This window comes from Armigeres subalbatus, chromosome 2 (genome assembly GCF_024139115.2).
Source record: "Armigeres subalbatus isolate Guangzhou_Male chromosome 2, GZ_Asu_2, whole genome shotgun sequence".
In the NCBI taxonomy this organism is placed as follows: Eukaryota; Metazoa; Arthropoda; class Insecta; order Diptera; family Culicidae; genus Armigeres; species Armigeres subalbatus.
The window spans coordinates 188,690,713-188,707,855 of NC_085140.1; the positions used below are offsets into that span (position 1 = coordinate 188,690,713).

General features: G+C 40.4%; 1 long non-coding RNA gene across 1 annotated transcript in view; it reads left to right on the top strand.

Annotated features, from left to right (window-relative positions):
* Positions 1-17,143, top strand: part of LOC134215641 (uncharacterized) — a 255,767-nt gene that overhangs the window by 168,426 nt on the left and 70,198 nt on the right. The window contains exon 3 of the long non-coding RNA XR_009980252.1: positions 12,852-12,878. This is a non-coding gene — a long non-coding RNA (uncharacterized LOC134215641). The remainder of the gene's footprint in view (positions 1-12,851; positions 12,879-17,143) is intronic.

Genomic DNA, 17,143 nt, shown 5'->3' on the forward strand with positions numbered 1-17,143 from the left:
AAACATATTGGAATACATTTAAAAATGTATCCTCAAACCGAACAAAAAATCACCTCGGCCCAAGAACTTCTAGCTGTACAGTGCTGCCAAAAGGCCATAAGTCTTATTTTAGTATGAAGATAATCCTTCATCGTTAATAGGAAAACTGTCTAATACGTTGACGCTATCATGTTATTTATAATTCTCTCGATTTCAAAAGATGGAAAAGATATTGTTTTTAAGTGTTTGAAAGAAATTTGGATGAGTAAATATATCTTCTCAACCAAATAAAAATGATTATGAATAATACCATCTGGCATCTTGTTGTAGTGGAACGTGCATATTTTTGTTTACGTCGCATTTTCTACCGTCCCGAGAGAGAGAATGAGAGTAAGATGTTGAGAGATTGAGTAAAATATTGCGTATGCCGAGGAGATTTGGGGTATGCCGGATAAGCAATCGCCTATGACTGAAATGAGTGCTGCACCATGTTAATTTAAATCAAATAAAAGCTATTTCAAGCGGTGTTTAGCAAGAATAACTATTTTTGAAGCAGAGGTGAACCCCATCGCAATTTTACACGGCCCACAAAATTCAGAAAAGTTGCCCGTAGCCATAAATATCAATTAAATAATGCAGTCGTACGCATGTTAGGCCGGGAATGGGGTGAGAAACCCTATATTTTATTTTTTGTGAGAATTTCTCCGCGTGCTGCGTCTGGTTGGCTAGTCACCGGACAGACAAACAGGACTATTATATATAGTAATAATATACAAATACTCACACAGTTATACATTTTGTAGGCAAACTGGATTTGGAGCAGCATGTCAAAACTCCCATGCACTGCAAAAATGTTTAGTCAGCATCTAGCTCAAAATCTATGTTAAGTTTTGTGGTGTAGAAAACAACTTCAGCTGTACATAAGATGTGGGCAGGAGAAGGACCACTTGCATTTCATACAGTGATGCATCATTATGGCTTCAAGTCTATGGATTGTACGCTGACGCTATTGCGTTTGATGTTCGACGATTCTGAAACAGCCAGGCAGATCAGCTGTGCGCGCACCAAGACAGAAGTTATCATATCCGGCGTATTTGCACCGCATTCAATTAAGGTGGTTATTGTCTGCATCTCCATTCGTCAGTGTAAGTACTGACGGTAACATAAAGATGTTCCCTATTGTCGTCCAGTGTTGTGACGCAGTGCATGGTGGCATTCAAGTGAGGATTCTGGATCTCTATGAAGTGATGAATGAGAAAGTTTCAACGATTGCAGCCCTGATAGAAACCGCATTCAAAAGGTACAATCTGCAGGATAAATTGGTGCCTTCAGCAGAGACAACACGAATTTCGTTGGCGTTAACAGATGAGGAAAAGAAAATATGTTCAACCTGTTGAAACAGAAATTCCATTCAAATCTTTTTGGTGTTGGATGCCCAGCCCACGTTTTAAACAACGCGCTTCGCCACGGATTGGATCAGATTGGAAATTTGGACTCACTTGTTCTAAAAATGTCCAACTAGTTTTCGATCTTCACTGTGCGGACTAGACTGGCCCAGCTTGGTATGGGGAGAAAAAAATGTTGTCGAATTCCACGGGGCACCCCCCAGGATTGTGCCTTTGAGTGAGAAAATCAATCTCTCAAAATTTCAGCTCAATCGCTTGTTGCATGAGCTGGTGCAATTGATTTGAAGTTTGTATGGGGAGTTCAGTCAAAATATATAGGAAAATACACTTCCGTCACTCTTTCGAATAAGAAATTAGTTCTGATTGATCGATTGATCTCAGAATTGCAAAAAAAGGCAGTTGGTATGTTACAGAATAATTTCACAGAATGTTGTATGATGATTAAATGAACTTTTACTTAGCATTCGGCTGATTTATTAGGAGCTGAATTGTGTATTTTTGGATTTATTGATCGAATCGTATCAGCCGGAAACTATATAAAAGTTCATTATAATGATCGTACAATGTTCTGTGAAATTGTTCTGCAGCATACCAACTGCCGTTTTTGCAATTCTAAGATCAATCGAGCAATCAGAACTAATTTCTTATTCGAATGAGTGACGGAGGTGTATTTTCCTATATATTTTGACTGAACTCCCCATACAAACTTCAAATCAATTGCGCCAGTTTATGCAACAAGCGATTGAGCTAAAATTTTGAGAGATTGATTTTCTCACTCAAAGGCACAATCCGGGGGGGTGCCCCGTGGAATTCGACAACTTTTTGTTTCCTGGGCCAGTCTAGTGCAGAGCTGAATGAGTTTTGCGACTTTGAAGACATCGAGCATCGCAACCTGCTGTATCACAGTAAAACACGGTGGCTCAGTTTGATGCCAGCAGTTCATCGTATTTGGCGAATGTTTCTTGCTTTGAAGTCGTATTTTCAGGAACAGCCTCCCAAAATCCTCGACACTTTTTTCCACGATGACGTGAATGCTATCTACTTTTCACGCACTCGCTGGTGGCACTCTTCAGTGCAAAAATAAAGTTTCTTGAAAAAGGAGAAGAACACAGCAGTAGAGGTCAAGAAAGGATTGATGACATGTTTTTACCACTAAGTATCACATCAATAATATCGAAGCTAAGGAAGGATGGTGAGGAACAAAAATGTTTGGAAATTCAAACCACTAATAAACAGGGACACCAATCAGTACGTGGAGAAGTGGACAGAGCATTTTTCTGACTTCAGAGTATGAATTCAACAACTTTATTATCCAAAACACAATATTAACGATTTAATTATTTCTAGGTTTTAATTAAATATGATTATGGTATCCCTAATCTAATGCGAGTGCTAGTAATGCCCCCACTCCCACACTGTTCTGGCGAGTTTTATGTACGAACAACGTTGCCGATACCTGGTGCAGCAGAACTACAATTTGTCAAGAGGCTCACTATAGCAGACCGACTGAAGTCAATTTCAGTCGTTAAGGGGTTCATTACTAGCACTTACTCTCTACTCGAATAGCAATGTTGGTTTTCGACCTCGAAAGGGATCCGATTTTTGTAAGAAAGCAAGCAAAGTAGAATCTGGTGGTAGAAAAAGATCAGTTGGAAAGTGTCCGTCGACGCCGTGGTTGACCAACTGAGCTGACATAAGCAGATTCATAATTTCAAGAAATTTTAGAATATTTAATGGAGATCATGTAATGCCTCACTTTTAAGGAAATTATGTCAATTTTGAATACAATTTTTCTCTACAATATCGATAATCTGTTAAATTCATGCAGAAATAACGGGTCCAAGACGTCAAACATAACGGTCGTTAGGCATAATGGACGCTAGGTATAATTCTGACTTTCTTATATCATGGGCTGTTCTTTGGGGCATCTTATTCCTAACGTCCATTATGCTTTACTTACATTATGTCTAACGCCTGTTATGCCTGACGGGGTATACCCCAAATAAGAGACTTTATTATTAACATTATCTGTGAAAATGACCAAAATTAGGAAAAACGATCATTCAGAATATTTATTTCGAACACCCATCCCCACAAAGTCATTCAAACTAAACTATCACACCGCCCGGCCGTTCACTAAACCGCGTCACACCCTCTGCCGGGCATGAAAAATAGCTACCCTCAAGCTTGGATGCCATTAAAAGTTTATAACCCATTTTCATGGCCTTTTGCACCGTACCGACAACCTCCGGCGGCGGCAGCGGCCGCGGCGTCACCTATGGCAGGATCTACTTTTATCACCATCGTATCATTCAGTTACGATGCGCCGGCCGCCGTCCGTCACCCATCTCATCCATCCCGTCGACAACGAAAAAAAAACAGCCTTCCCTCCGGAATAGACACGCGAGTTTACCCAGTCGACCGGATGGCGGAAATGTGGCACTTATTGGCACTTCCGGCTGTTGGCTCGCGCGAGCCCTCGGAATGATCGGGAAGAGCTGGGTCGGCCCGTTTTCAAGCGAAAGGTGTAACGAACGCGTGCAATCGTTGGTGTCAAATTTATGACCGGCATGGGTCGTTGGAGAATTGTTTAGTGAACGGGCGGCGTAGCTACACACATGCCGACTGCATAGTAAATAAGTTCGCTAGAATTGGTCCTGGAGGTGCTGTCGTGGCTGGGTTATTGCGTGAACCTTGTTTCAGCTGGTAGTGAGAGGGTATATGTAGGAGCTAATGATTCGTAGTTGGAATATGGATTTAGAAGCGGGTTAGTTAAAGTCAAAACTAAACACCTGTAAATTTATAATGCATGAGTAATGTTCAGCTGATACATTTTGTTGACTACTTTAATTGACCATGAAATACGCAATGCTAACAAATTGAATAAAGCGCGTAAATCAGCTGGTTTTAAGCGTTACGTCATCATCGAAAGTTAGTATGGGGATTCATTTCGTCGTTAGTAGCTGCGTATCTGGATATGTAAATGTTTCACAGGTGATCTGAAATATGTGTCTTGTGATTGTGTATGAAACATTTCAATAATCAGATACGCAGATGCATATGCCATTAATGCAATACTTCTAGTAACGTTTATTGATGCCCTGTCACTGGCAGATTCTAGTGAATGGAGCTCTTATCACTTAATGCTATTTTTTGCTGTCTGATGTTTTTCCGAGGAAAAAAATCACTAATGTTATATATCTCATCACGAGAGTAATGAAATGAGAACGTGGGATGTTCATTAAACTGGAGACGTGTAGGTAAAGCATTTGCCGAGTTTGATGGTGAAGTAGCACCATCCACTACAATGTGATTATATTCAATCATTGTTGATGAATTGAATAGAGTTGCAATGTTTTTTTCACGTTCAGTTGACAGTTTTGTAAAACCTTCAGTACAGTTTCATCTAGTGTTTCAATTCACTCAAAAATCGGCCTCCAGTGGCACTTGGGTAGGTGCACGTTAATTTAAGTATTATCTTTTGGGGTTACTCCACAACTTTCACAAGCACACTATCCACACATGGACCCGAGCTTTCGAACAAAATCCGAAAGAGAAAATGATTGCACTAAAACCCGAGAGCAGATTTTCCGCTTTTTGGCATGGGTTCACTTTTGTTCTAGCTAATCATCGTCAGCATCGGTGTGGTGTGGTGTGGTTGCGAAAAGGAGGGTTTTGGGGCTGGCTTGATCCAACCATCTCAGGCGGAGGCGCAACAAGCATTATTGCAATGACGATGATGATGACGATGTTCCGCTCGTTGTTTGCGGCTGGCAGGCGCGGCCGTTGTTACAGAGAAAGGGAGAGTGAATGTGTGCGATTTTTATTATGTGCTAAGAAGGATGTGAAGGGATTTATTTATACACACTGTCGCCAGCATAAGTGCCTGGTTTTATCGTATGAGCGCCGGCATGAGCTCGACGGCTGTGTCTACGGTGGAAGTCAGAAACGGGCTGCTGCGAAGGACGATTGGCATTTTATGTGTGCTTTCACGTTTCACGTTCAGGTTGATGGAATCCTTTCCAGGCCGTGACTTGCAAAGCGTTTAATGCCATGATGTGATGTCTTACTGTTTTATGGGTCGATAGGGTGACGGTTTTGCGGAATGACTCCGTTCCGAGGAAGGTCGGAACCGTTTAAATTCTGCTCAATCGTTTGAATCACGTATGCATAAATCTGGTATCGGTAGTATACAGTGGCGTGTTCTAGAATTTGGCGGGAAGGAGGGTTTCTGAATTGCGTTCGATGAAGCAATTTCAATGTTTCATCTCTGAAACAGGTTATGAGTTTTGTTTTTACCGACTTTACATCACGTGTCTTTCAAAAACACAGAATCTTTGCGTTATGTCAGCTTCTTTCTAGCAAGTAAATAATGACCGCAGAGGATCGTTCCCCAATTTTCATAAAGGTTTAGAATTGTATCAAGCGATATAGTATGGAAGATTTTTTTTGCATTCTCATTTTATTGCATTTCATTATTTATTTGACAATCTTCTGTTGCCCATTTTGAAAAGTTTTCCAAGAAATTAGGAAAAAATGTTTAAATACTTAATGGCATGAATTCTATTAATTCTATAAATACTATTGGCAAGCGTACAAAGATTTTTTAATTCAAATAAACTTATCCATTGCATTAAGCACAACATCTTCGAATGGACATGGACCAGCATATGATAGTCAGCCTCATGCGAGCCCCGGAAGGTCAAATTCTCACGATCACATTAAGAACAAAAAGATAAATATTAGTAATAATTAAAATTTTGAGGGTGTATCTAAATACATTTTATAATTCAATTCCACAACTTGATTATAACTCCGTAGATACGTACTTGACTCGAGTAATCGGTTAAAACTCAGAACAGCTCTAATTTGCCTTATAAGCAAGTGACAACACGAAGAAAATGATTTGCTGTCTATAATGTCCGCGGTGTGTGAATTATAGATATACCAACAACCCCTTAAATAAATAGAACTAATAGATAAATGATGACTATTTGGAAATTTTGCCTTACTTAAATGCTGTTTTCATAAATTTTGTTTGCAAACTCGGCACCTATCACGTTGATATGCTTAACAATTTAAATGCTTTCAATGTTTGCGTTTGTGAAAGTCTATAAATAAGTTGAAATGATTCGGTATATAAGTTTTCATTTTCATTTAATTTAGCTTACATCTTAACAGACAACACTAAATCAACAATTTGACCCCAAAATAAAGGATCCGAGGCCACATCTCACCATCCTCGGAAGCAGAGCTTAAAATATTCATCTTCATGAAACAACTTCGGTCCGAATTTTGACAAACATCGCATGAATATTCAAAACATAGAATGACATAGTCAGACGACTACTCCGCCAACTCATTCATTCGACTGTCACTGAGCGTGCTCACTATGTGCAGAAAAAAACATAATTAGCATTGTTTATGTTGCTGTTTACCGTTGAAAGTGCCGTGCGGATGAAAATCGGATACAGTTCTATGTGATAAATTACTTTACTCATTTGAAACGTGTTCAGATTTCAGATAATTTATCAATTTGTAAAATGTGCATAAATATTCAATGACTAATATTCAATCGAATATTGACAGTCCAGAGCCGACTATGAATGTGTCTGGAAGTGAGCTGACAAGTGAAGAAAGGTGGACTTTACCAATAAATTTCGATTATTTTACACTCTGCTCGGAAGTACACACACGCTCACCAAACCGATTTGAACCTCGTCCGCTCCTCTAGCTGCGTTCTCCACCTTTTTGAACCTAAAGGATCGGAAGCGATCACCGTCTTCGCAGGGCTGCTGTCCGCCAGTTTTGCAACATGCCATGTCCATCGTGTCTATCCAGCTTTTGCCTCCATCTGAATACTGGGTTCGCCGTAGAGTTGTGCGAGCTCGAGGTTCATTCTTCGCCGCCACACATTGTCTTCGTGCACACCGCCAAATATGGTCCTAAGCACCCATCTCTTGAATACCCAGGACTTGCTAGTCCTCCTCAAGCATTGTTCAATTCTCATGTCTGTAGAGGACCATCGGTCTCATGAGCGTACATGATACATTTGATGCGGCTGTGAATCTTTTTATACCGCAGATTCTGATGCACCTTAGTATATCACTACTAACATTATCAGCCGTTAGCAAGGATCCATGAAAGAATAATTCCTCGACCACCTTGAAGGTATCCCCGTCTATCATAAGACTGCTTCCCAGGCGAACCCTGTCACGCTCGGTTTCGCCCACAAGCATGTACTTTGTCTTCGATGCATTCACTACCAGTCCAACTTTTGTATCCTAAATTTTCAGGCGTACAGTTCTGCCACCTTTTCGAATGTTTCGCCCACCATGTCCATGTCATCCGTGAAATAAATAAATTGACTGGATCTATTGAAAATCATACCCCGGCTCTCCAGATGACACTTTCTAGCGCAATGTTGAACAACAGGCATGAAAGTCCTTCACCTTGCCTTAGTCGCCGGTGGGATTCGAACAAGCTGGACTGTTCACCCGAAATCTTCACACAATTTTGCATACCAGCGATCGTTGCTTTGATCAGTATCGTAAGCCTCCCGGGAAAGCTGTCCTCGTCCATGATTTCCCATGACTCTACGTGGTCGATACTATCATATGCCGTCTTGCAATCGACAAACAGATGGTACGTCACTGCATTTTTTAAGAACTTACCGTATGCGGCGTCTCCATATAAGTAGGTGTCCGAAATAATTTTCAAACGCCATTTCTGTAATACTTTACACTTATTTTAAAGATTAATGTCTAGTATATGTGAAATACATGTTTTGTAGGTCATTACTATTTCTAAGGTCTCCAAACTCTCTGGAATATAGCCCTTGATATCCATGGAATATATCCCTTTTATCTATGAACGTAACATTTACACAGCAGTCTATTGATGGGTATTTTATTATGACAAAGACCTATTGAATTCAAACTAGAAAATTGTGTATTGTTTAGAGTTGTAGTCACCCAAGGACTCCATGGAAGACTGAAATAAAAACTCCCATTTCCATAGAAAAATAGGAAAGTGCCAATAAAGAAATCGGGATATGAGCAATAAATAAATAGAAATTTTTTACAAATGAGCATGAGCCTGAGCATTATGACCGCACAATTCGTAGTTGCTACTCCGTGATTGACTAAAACTTAGTGCAATTGTATAGAGAAGCAAATGAATGGGGCTCGTACACGTTACGGGAGCTCAAATATTTTAATTCAATAACGGCGCTGGCCACCTCCTTACGCTCGTATAGGAATGGAAGGATTGTTAGTCCGACTCTTGTTGCTACTAGAAGCCGAGTATACCTCTGTATCTCCACGATTGTCTTGGGATAGGATATAGTTTTAGTTACAAAGGATTATTTATCTGGATGCACTTCAGTAAGCGATGCAATCTATGGGATGGATTATTAATTACCTTCGCTCCTCCAGGGCCCTCCTTAGCCGTGCGGTAAGACGCCCGGCTACAAAGCAAGACCAAGCTGAGGGTGGCTGGGTTCGATTCCCGGTGCCGGTCTAGGCAATTTTCGGATTGGAAATTGTCTCGACTTCCCTAGGTATAAAAGTATCATCGTGCTAGCCTCATGATATACGAATGCAAAAATGGTAACCTGGCTTAGAAACCTCGCAGTTAATAACTATGGAAGTGCTTAATGAACACTAAGCTGCGAGGCGGCTCTGTCTCAGTGTGGGGATGTAATTCCAATAAGAAGAAGAAGAATTACCTTCGCTGTCCCGCGACGCCCGGTGCCATATGAAATCTCAATATAAATTTTCCACAAATAATGTGAAATTTCCATAAATAAGGCCGGTATAAATATTTAAAAACTATTTTGTCTCCCTCCCCCCTTTGCCAAAAAATAATATTTTGAGGGGGCAACAAAATGAAATTCGGATAATTTTGAGGATTTTCAAAACGTTCTTCAATAAATCTGAGGATTTTTTTTCAGTCTAAGTTCCCTGGAGGTTGTTCGGCCAACAATGAAACCAGTTAAGAACTCAGCCTACATATCTACTAAACACGGTACGATAAGTTTTGAGTGGTTTACCAAAACGGTCATTCACAATCACCATGGCTTGGGTTTCTCCTTATTGCTCGATTTTGGGAAATGAGTAGGCGGACTCTTTGGCTAAGGTGGAAGGTGATATTTACGATCAACAAATTACCTTCGATGAATTATTCACATTAGTTCGTCAGGGAAACTTCTTCAGCTGGCAACAGAAATGGACAAACAAGGAGTTGGGTAGATGATGTATGTATAGTTAAAAAAAATGAAAATGTCCAATCAATACATTTTAAATGCACATCATTTCAGAGTGGGACTTTCGGAATGCAATCTCTGTGTTTTCGGCGCAGATTACCAGAATATTGATATATCGTATGGGCGTGCGAGGAGCATCGTGGCCCCAGAATTGCGCTAACTGAACATCTCCGGGTTCGAGAAAAGCAGTCAAAGCCTGTTACAGGAGTGTTGGCGGTCTTCATCTCGAATACTTTTCCTTTGTCCACCGATTTAAGAAAGTTGCTGATGTTAGACTGTATCCATTGCACTTTCGTCCCCTAGTCAGTCGTACCCCATCACGAATGTCTTCCTCTTGTTGTCCATCGATGCATTGTAATGTCTTTCTTTAATCCCTTTCGCATGTCTTCATATCGTTATTGTCACCCAAGAAAATGAGGGTTTGTCCCGTTACAGATGTGAAAGATTGCCAAGAATGTCAGCATCGTAATTAATTAAGCACCCTAAACCTCCTTTCTTCCTTTTTTTGTATTCCATAACCTCAACAAAACCGAAAATACTTTTTTGCTGTAACTCATTCGTATCCAAACGTAGGCTCAAGAGGAACGTTTTAATGGTGTGGAGTTATAGCAAATTTATGGTAGTTTAATGGGTTTTAGAGCCTTCGACAGGAACTAGACCATGAACGGAAATACCTGCCATAATCCTATACATGATATGAATGAATATTTATACTCAATTTATTCAAATCATCTAAAGAAACTGGTACAATGTTCTCAGCTGAGCAAATAATAAATGAACTCAAAACTCTATTTGAGGGATTTATGTACTTCAAATGAAGTCTTCAAAGTAGAAACTATTGGATGATTATTAGCCTTACAATTCAACAAAAATTTGGAATTCAACTAATCAAACCATAATAACCATATTCCACAACCATTTAACCACATAATATTTCATATAATTCCGACGGATAAACGCACTACAGTTAGTTGTCTTCCGCCGCCGACAGCTTTTGGCATCACGCTTCCGCCGACATTTTTCCATCGGCACGTCTCCGTTTAGAATCTAAAGTTTTCCACTCCGATTCAAATTTGTAATCTGCAGAATTTTTCTTGGGAATTCCAAAGCACAAGTGGAATTTCCGAAGAAATTTCCGGTTGATATCCCCAAACCATCTCGTTGAAACTCCAGAAATTTGTTCGTGAAAATACTCATGATTCCATAAAATATCCATTTGAAATTTCGTCAAGCTTTCCGTAAAATCTAAAAAGAAATTCCAGTGGAAATCTGAAGAACTTCCCGTTGAAATCTTTTAAAAAAATCCTTCAAAAGCCCGACGATATTCCTTTTTAAATTCCTAATAAATTTGCATTACAATTCAGCAGAATTTTGCCATTAGACCGAACGCAAGCCATTTGACCGAGAAGGCAGTGTTTGTTCTTTTCAAAAGACAGAACCACCGTCTTCCCGACCAGAGGCCGCACAGACTGAACACTTGACATCTAATATTTGGCAACCGACAGGACATTTACACAGCACCCAGTGAACTAGTGGAGAATTTTCCGCTTTTAGAAAAGTTTTCTCCGTACTAAGGCGGGAATCGAACCCACATCCCACGGCACATGCGTCCAGATGACTGACTTCGCTAACCACGGTTGAACTGGTCATTTGGCCGAAAAAGTCTTTTGATAAAAATAGGTCATTTGGCCGAAACGATTTTTTTGGCAAAAAAATTATTGACATTTTTGGCCATATTACCCGTTCAGCAAATGACGTTTTCGACCGTATGTCCTGTCTGTTCTAATGACATTTACGGTCAAATAGCCCTTCTACCAAACAACCATTTCAGTTTCAGAAACGGCTTTTTAGGCCAAATGACCAGTTCGGCCGAATGTCGCTTTCGGCTTAATGGCATGTTTGACCAAACCGTTTCGACCTAAAAAACCGTTTCTACAAAACAATCAATTAGTCAATTAGCACTTCCGTTATTAACTGTGAGGTTTCGTAACCAACCAGTAGGGGAGACTGGGTAGACTTGATCCCCTTTTCTGATTTCCGATGTATTACAACCAAAAATAAATAAACATACACGATTTCCACACAGACTCTCTAAGAAATATAGTATTTAACTTTACTGATGTATGACAGTCCTTAAATTATTGTTGTTATTGATACACAATCGATTTTTTGGAGAGCTGTCAAAAATCGACTTTGAAAATATTCGGGGGAAATTGATCCCTCTCCAAGAACTTGCTTTGATAAACTTAGAAAGGTGCCCTTGGATTTTTTAAATATTTTCCCTTCAAAATACGCGGAATTATCGAGTTGCTGTGCGTATACATGAACGACTTTTGTTATTGAATTCGACAGCTTATGCTATTTTAAAATTTAGGGAGACTTGATCCCCTTTCTATGAGATCTACAAAATAAATATTTTTTCCTGCCAACCCTTCATCAAATCCGTCAAATCTACGAGAAAAACAGAAGCCTAAGAACAGATTTATATTTTTTTGAATTTTTTCGCCAAATTTTTGTATGGAAGAATAATGGGGGATCAAGTGTCCCCATATTGAGGCAATAACTTCAAATCCTAATATCTCAAAACTTTGATGGAATGTTGACATTTTCATCAGTACAGATCAATAAGCATATTCATGGCTTGTTGCTGTGAAAAAATGAAAGACTTTGGTCATTGTTATGAAAAGTTGTTCAAATTCTGCGTGGTCAATAAAAAAAATCTTTAGGAAGGTCAAAACATACAAACCGCCCTGCAGAATAAACAAGGTTGTCAATCCAAAGAATAACTCACCACATAAAGGTCATTTGTCTAGAGGATCTATAATAAAAAATACGCTAGAACAAAACTACTTTAGTTCTCGATAAAACAGGGGGTGATCAAGTCTCCCCGGGGATCAAGTCTACCCACCTTCCCCTAACCATTTATGCATTCGTATATCATGAAGCTAACACGCTAATACTTTTATGCCCAGGGAAGACGAGACCGGACCGGGAAGCAAACTCAGCCACCTTAAGCATGTTCTTGCTTTGTAGCCGCACACATTATGGAATATTATTTTTAATTGTACAAAAGAAGTACTTATCATGAGTTGGCTTTTTAATTTTATTTTTGAAAATTGACTTAATATACCTAAATAAAGTACCCTGAAAATGTCTTTTGTTGCATCTACTCATTAACGTATATTCTCTTCCCTTTCCAGGATCAGCAACAGAATCAAACTTCGGTGGTAAGTACCTTTCAATCAACACGTTACAACAATTTCAATGAAACCAAGCCCGTAAGCCGTATGACCAACCTACAAAACAACCATCATTGACCTAAGCATTATAATTAAATTGGAAAACAACTTCTCGCCCGCCCCATAACCCAGCCTTTTCCCATTTCCTCTCGGCTTTGGCCATCCGTTCCGTTTATAGGAAAATCAAACACAACACTTCCTGCCATTAGTAGCCGTATCATAATTCCGCGCTGCTGCCGTTCGATGCTGCTGAATAACGGGCCTCCGGCAAGCAAACTACTGTTCGGACATCCGCAATTCATTACGCCAGTTGCAGGTCCACACACTCTCTCTCTACACTCTATCCTGCTGGCGCAACTTGGGACTATATTATAGCGCCGACATGCATACCCCGCCAACGTGGCTTCAGTAAATTCCACCGGAAGTGGGAGAAACTATTTAGTTGTAACACGCCTCCGCTCCCGTTCATGCGAAGCGTATTAGTCCGCTGGGAGGAGGACCTGTGAACTGTGTTCAACAGAGCACCGCAGGGCCGCTGTTGGTGTGAGTCAAGCAAGTAGTTCAGGCACGCAACAAGTAACCACAAAGCTGTGGTTTCTGGTTCGATCCGAACCTGCCGTCTATCTACCGCCCATCCCATGGACATTACCGGTGTCCGTTCTGCCTACCTTTGTGTTTGGCTATTTCTGATTCCTGAAAGGGCTATGCTTTTGACCGAGAATTAATTTCTGCCTTGTAATGGTGTGCTTCTCGGGTGAAATGGGACTGAGGCTCCTACTACAAAGGAGACTGATTCTTTGTGATTGACTTACCTCTGCATACATCTTACTTCTGTGTACTGTTTATCGTGAATTTCCGATTCATGGGGGACGATTGGAACACTGAGTCAGAGAGTTCGAATTTCAATTTAAAATTGAAACGGTGTCGGCTGTCAGAACGACGACTAAGGTAAGGCCTTTTCTGTCAATTTTGGACAAAGGCCTAACCAATAATTACCTGTTTTTCTCTTTTTTGACATTCCATTTCGATGATGTAGACTTTGTGAGGGTCCGGGCTCATGACCACATCACCCGGCGCCGCCCAGAAAATTCTCACCCGGAGTGAAAGATTCATAGAATGAAAGTACATCGTGCAGAACTATAGTTCATGTAGCCTGTAGTGCGAAAAAAAGAAATTGCAGAATCAGCCCTCACCGACAAGCTATGATAAACGTTTCCCAAATGATCGTCTCTTTATCTCTCTGCTCTCGAGATCAATTCAAGCGTTTACTATTAGATTGGCAATTTTAGATTGCATTGCTCATGAATAATAATTCGATAGATCCTTTTACACTCTCTACAATTTTGAAATATTGGTTAATTGCAGACTCATTGTCAGACATCAACATGAGCTTAGATAGCATTCACCAAAATACTGATCAATTCTTTCCACCATCCCGTTTACGAAACGAAATTTCCCCCATGCACATGCCAATAATTAGATAATTTCCCATCACATATATCCAGCACTCTAACTAACATCCGCCCCGGATGTAGAAACCCGGAGTTTCCAACTCCGGAAAAGGCAGTGGATTGAATGTTGTTTATATGGCTCGTGATGGCCCTGTCCGTGCGCTACAGTAGTGTTAATAATGGCAATTCACCTTTGACTGGAAGTTGCGCCTAGTCGCGTCTATCAGATCAACCCAATTCAGTATAGCCACTCCGAATAGCCACACGCGGCCGGTACTTTGGTCAATGATGGTCATCAAGCTTCGGTTGGTTGGCGCGACGGAACCAACTACACAGTTTGGTGGCATTCAACCTATTTTCACTGTCGGATCGGAAGAGGACATTCGATAATTGGATTACACTTTATCTACGCAGTTTTCGCTACGGGTTGGCACCGTTTCCGATAGGAGCTTGAACTGATTTGGGGCGAATCTGTGACAGAGAAAATTGGCTCTCGAGAATGTGTTAAATTCTCACGGGCGAGGCGTGGTGGGGACGAAGTAACCACCATCATTGGCAGGTCATTTGAGCTTGTGATAAGCACCGTGCCACGAATAGATTTAAACGATTTACTTTATGGTTTGTTGGTAAAACTCGTTCATTACCGGCATTAGAGATATACTATCGCTTCAGCATAAATGTTGTGGATCTACATTTAGGAAAAATGATCGAATATAAACAGTCAGCTATAAGAAGGTTGCCCTCGTGATTTCATATCTCCAGCACAGGTTCTAGTACATATTTGAATTATTTAACAACAGCTCTCCCGCGAAATGTTGTTCCTACTTTATGGAATTAAAAAACGACTTGCTTTTAAACAACAAAATCATTTTTCCGACGAGTCTAACGAACCAATTATGAAGGAGTTGTACTTGCCAGTAGCTCCATATTGCTCAAGAAGATCAGCATTCATTGTGCTGATTCTGTGTCACCAATATTAATAATATCCGCATGTTAACACTCTTGCTTGTCATTTGCTTTTCCGAAATTGAATGAAATTTTCCACTTAAATAGTCTTTAATCCGCTTCGCAGACGGAAACTCCATAAAAAGATTAAAACCCTCCCATCGTTTTCCTTCGCACCACGAGCTAGCCAAAATCCTAGCCGTTGGAATTTAATTAAAATAAACTCTTTTTTACTCTTTACTACCTACAGGAAGGTGCACTAAGAAAGGAATAAACAAAATGTATTCTCAGCCACTGTCAACTATGTACGGCGGGAGAACAATGTAAAAAAAACGGCAATCAACTAGCAAACTTCCCCCCCCCTAAGGAGACCGTCAAGCATCTTTGTAATTCCAGCAAGAAAGCGAGAAACAAAAGATGGGTCCCACCCTATCGTCTTACCTTTTTTTATATTCTCATTTTGTGTATGTTAAAACTTGACTGGACTCGGGTGGGTGGGTGTACCGTTCGTATAAAGCATCATGAGCTCCAGCAGATCGAGCGAACACCGGAAACATCCATCTTCATTAGGGTTCTCCGTCCGGCTAACTTTCTTTCCGGAAACGAGAGAAGGGGACCTGCTCTAATTTGTCCACAGAATCCAGCATCAGCTGACACGTTGCCTCCGGTTGAATGGATGATGCTGTAATGGTTCTCAACCTTTAATTAATCTGTGGTAAATGTTCGCATATGAAGTTCAATCAGATCAAGTTCATATAAAAATCGTTGCCCAGCGCCCGTACTTTTCAATTGACAGTTAAATTGTGATAACAGGAAAGCCTCTTTCATTAATTTTAATTTTGAGTGGAGCTTGTTCGAGAAAATTCAGACAGATTCGCTTTTTAGGTTGAATTGCGTATTTGTAAAGTTACAATCAAGTGTAGACCTGTGCGCCGCCGCCGACACTTATTGACGTACGCCGACGTCGGTCAAGGTGTCGGCGGCGCGCCATACGCCAGTTGGCTCCACGCCGCCGAATTTCGTATTTCACGCCGATGTTTGGCCAACATAAAAATCACATTATGCAGTGCGTTTGCATCTGCCGAACCAAGGCACCCTATCAAGCATTAATTAAATAGCTGTTAAACCTTTAGCAGATTTGTTTACTTTTATACCTGTCACTTTAAATCGCTTTGGCGTGTTAAATGTTAGGTCATCCAAAAACTTCTTGGCTACAGATCTACAAATCAAAGAGCGTGGCGATTATCTTCTAATCTCATATGTACCTTCATGTGGAATAACCTCATTCTGGTCGCATTGGGTGGTTCATAATCTTTTTAAAGGGAATGTTACATATCTTGATTGGTCCAGTGCTTACACACTCAGTTTTTATTTATACAGCTCGGCAAATTCCACACAGCCGTTAGCCCAGCAAAATAAAAACTGATATCCCGGCAAAAATAACGTTTGTTAGCTGGTTTTCGGCAAATAATTTGCTGATTTTCAGCAATTTTGACAGAAATCTCGGCAAAAAACACGTTTGCTGGGGCTCGGCTGTGCGAATCTCGGTAAAAGTTCAATAAATTGCTGAGATCCCGGAAAATAAATTAAGTATGACAAACGCGGCTACAAATCAACACCATAATTAATGTTGGATTTGGATTCCCAGTCTGGTATGATTTTTTCAGCTTCCCTGGGCATGGAGTATCATTGTGTTAGCCTCATGATATGCGAATGCAAAACTGATCTTTTGGCTTCTGAAGCTGGAGCACGATTGGGCACGTGACCCAACAAATTGAACATTTCCTTCACTCTTCCTTGTAATTGCTAGAATTGTTTAAAAAAATTGTTTCGATTTATTTCGATAAACAATTCCCA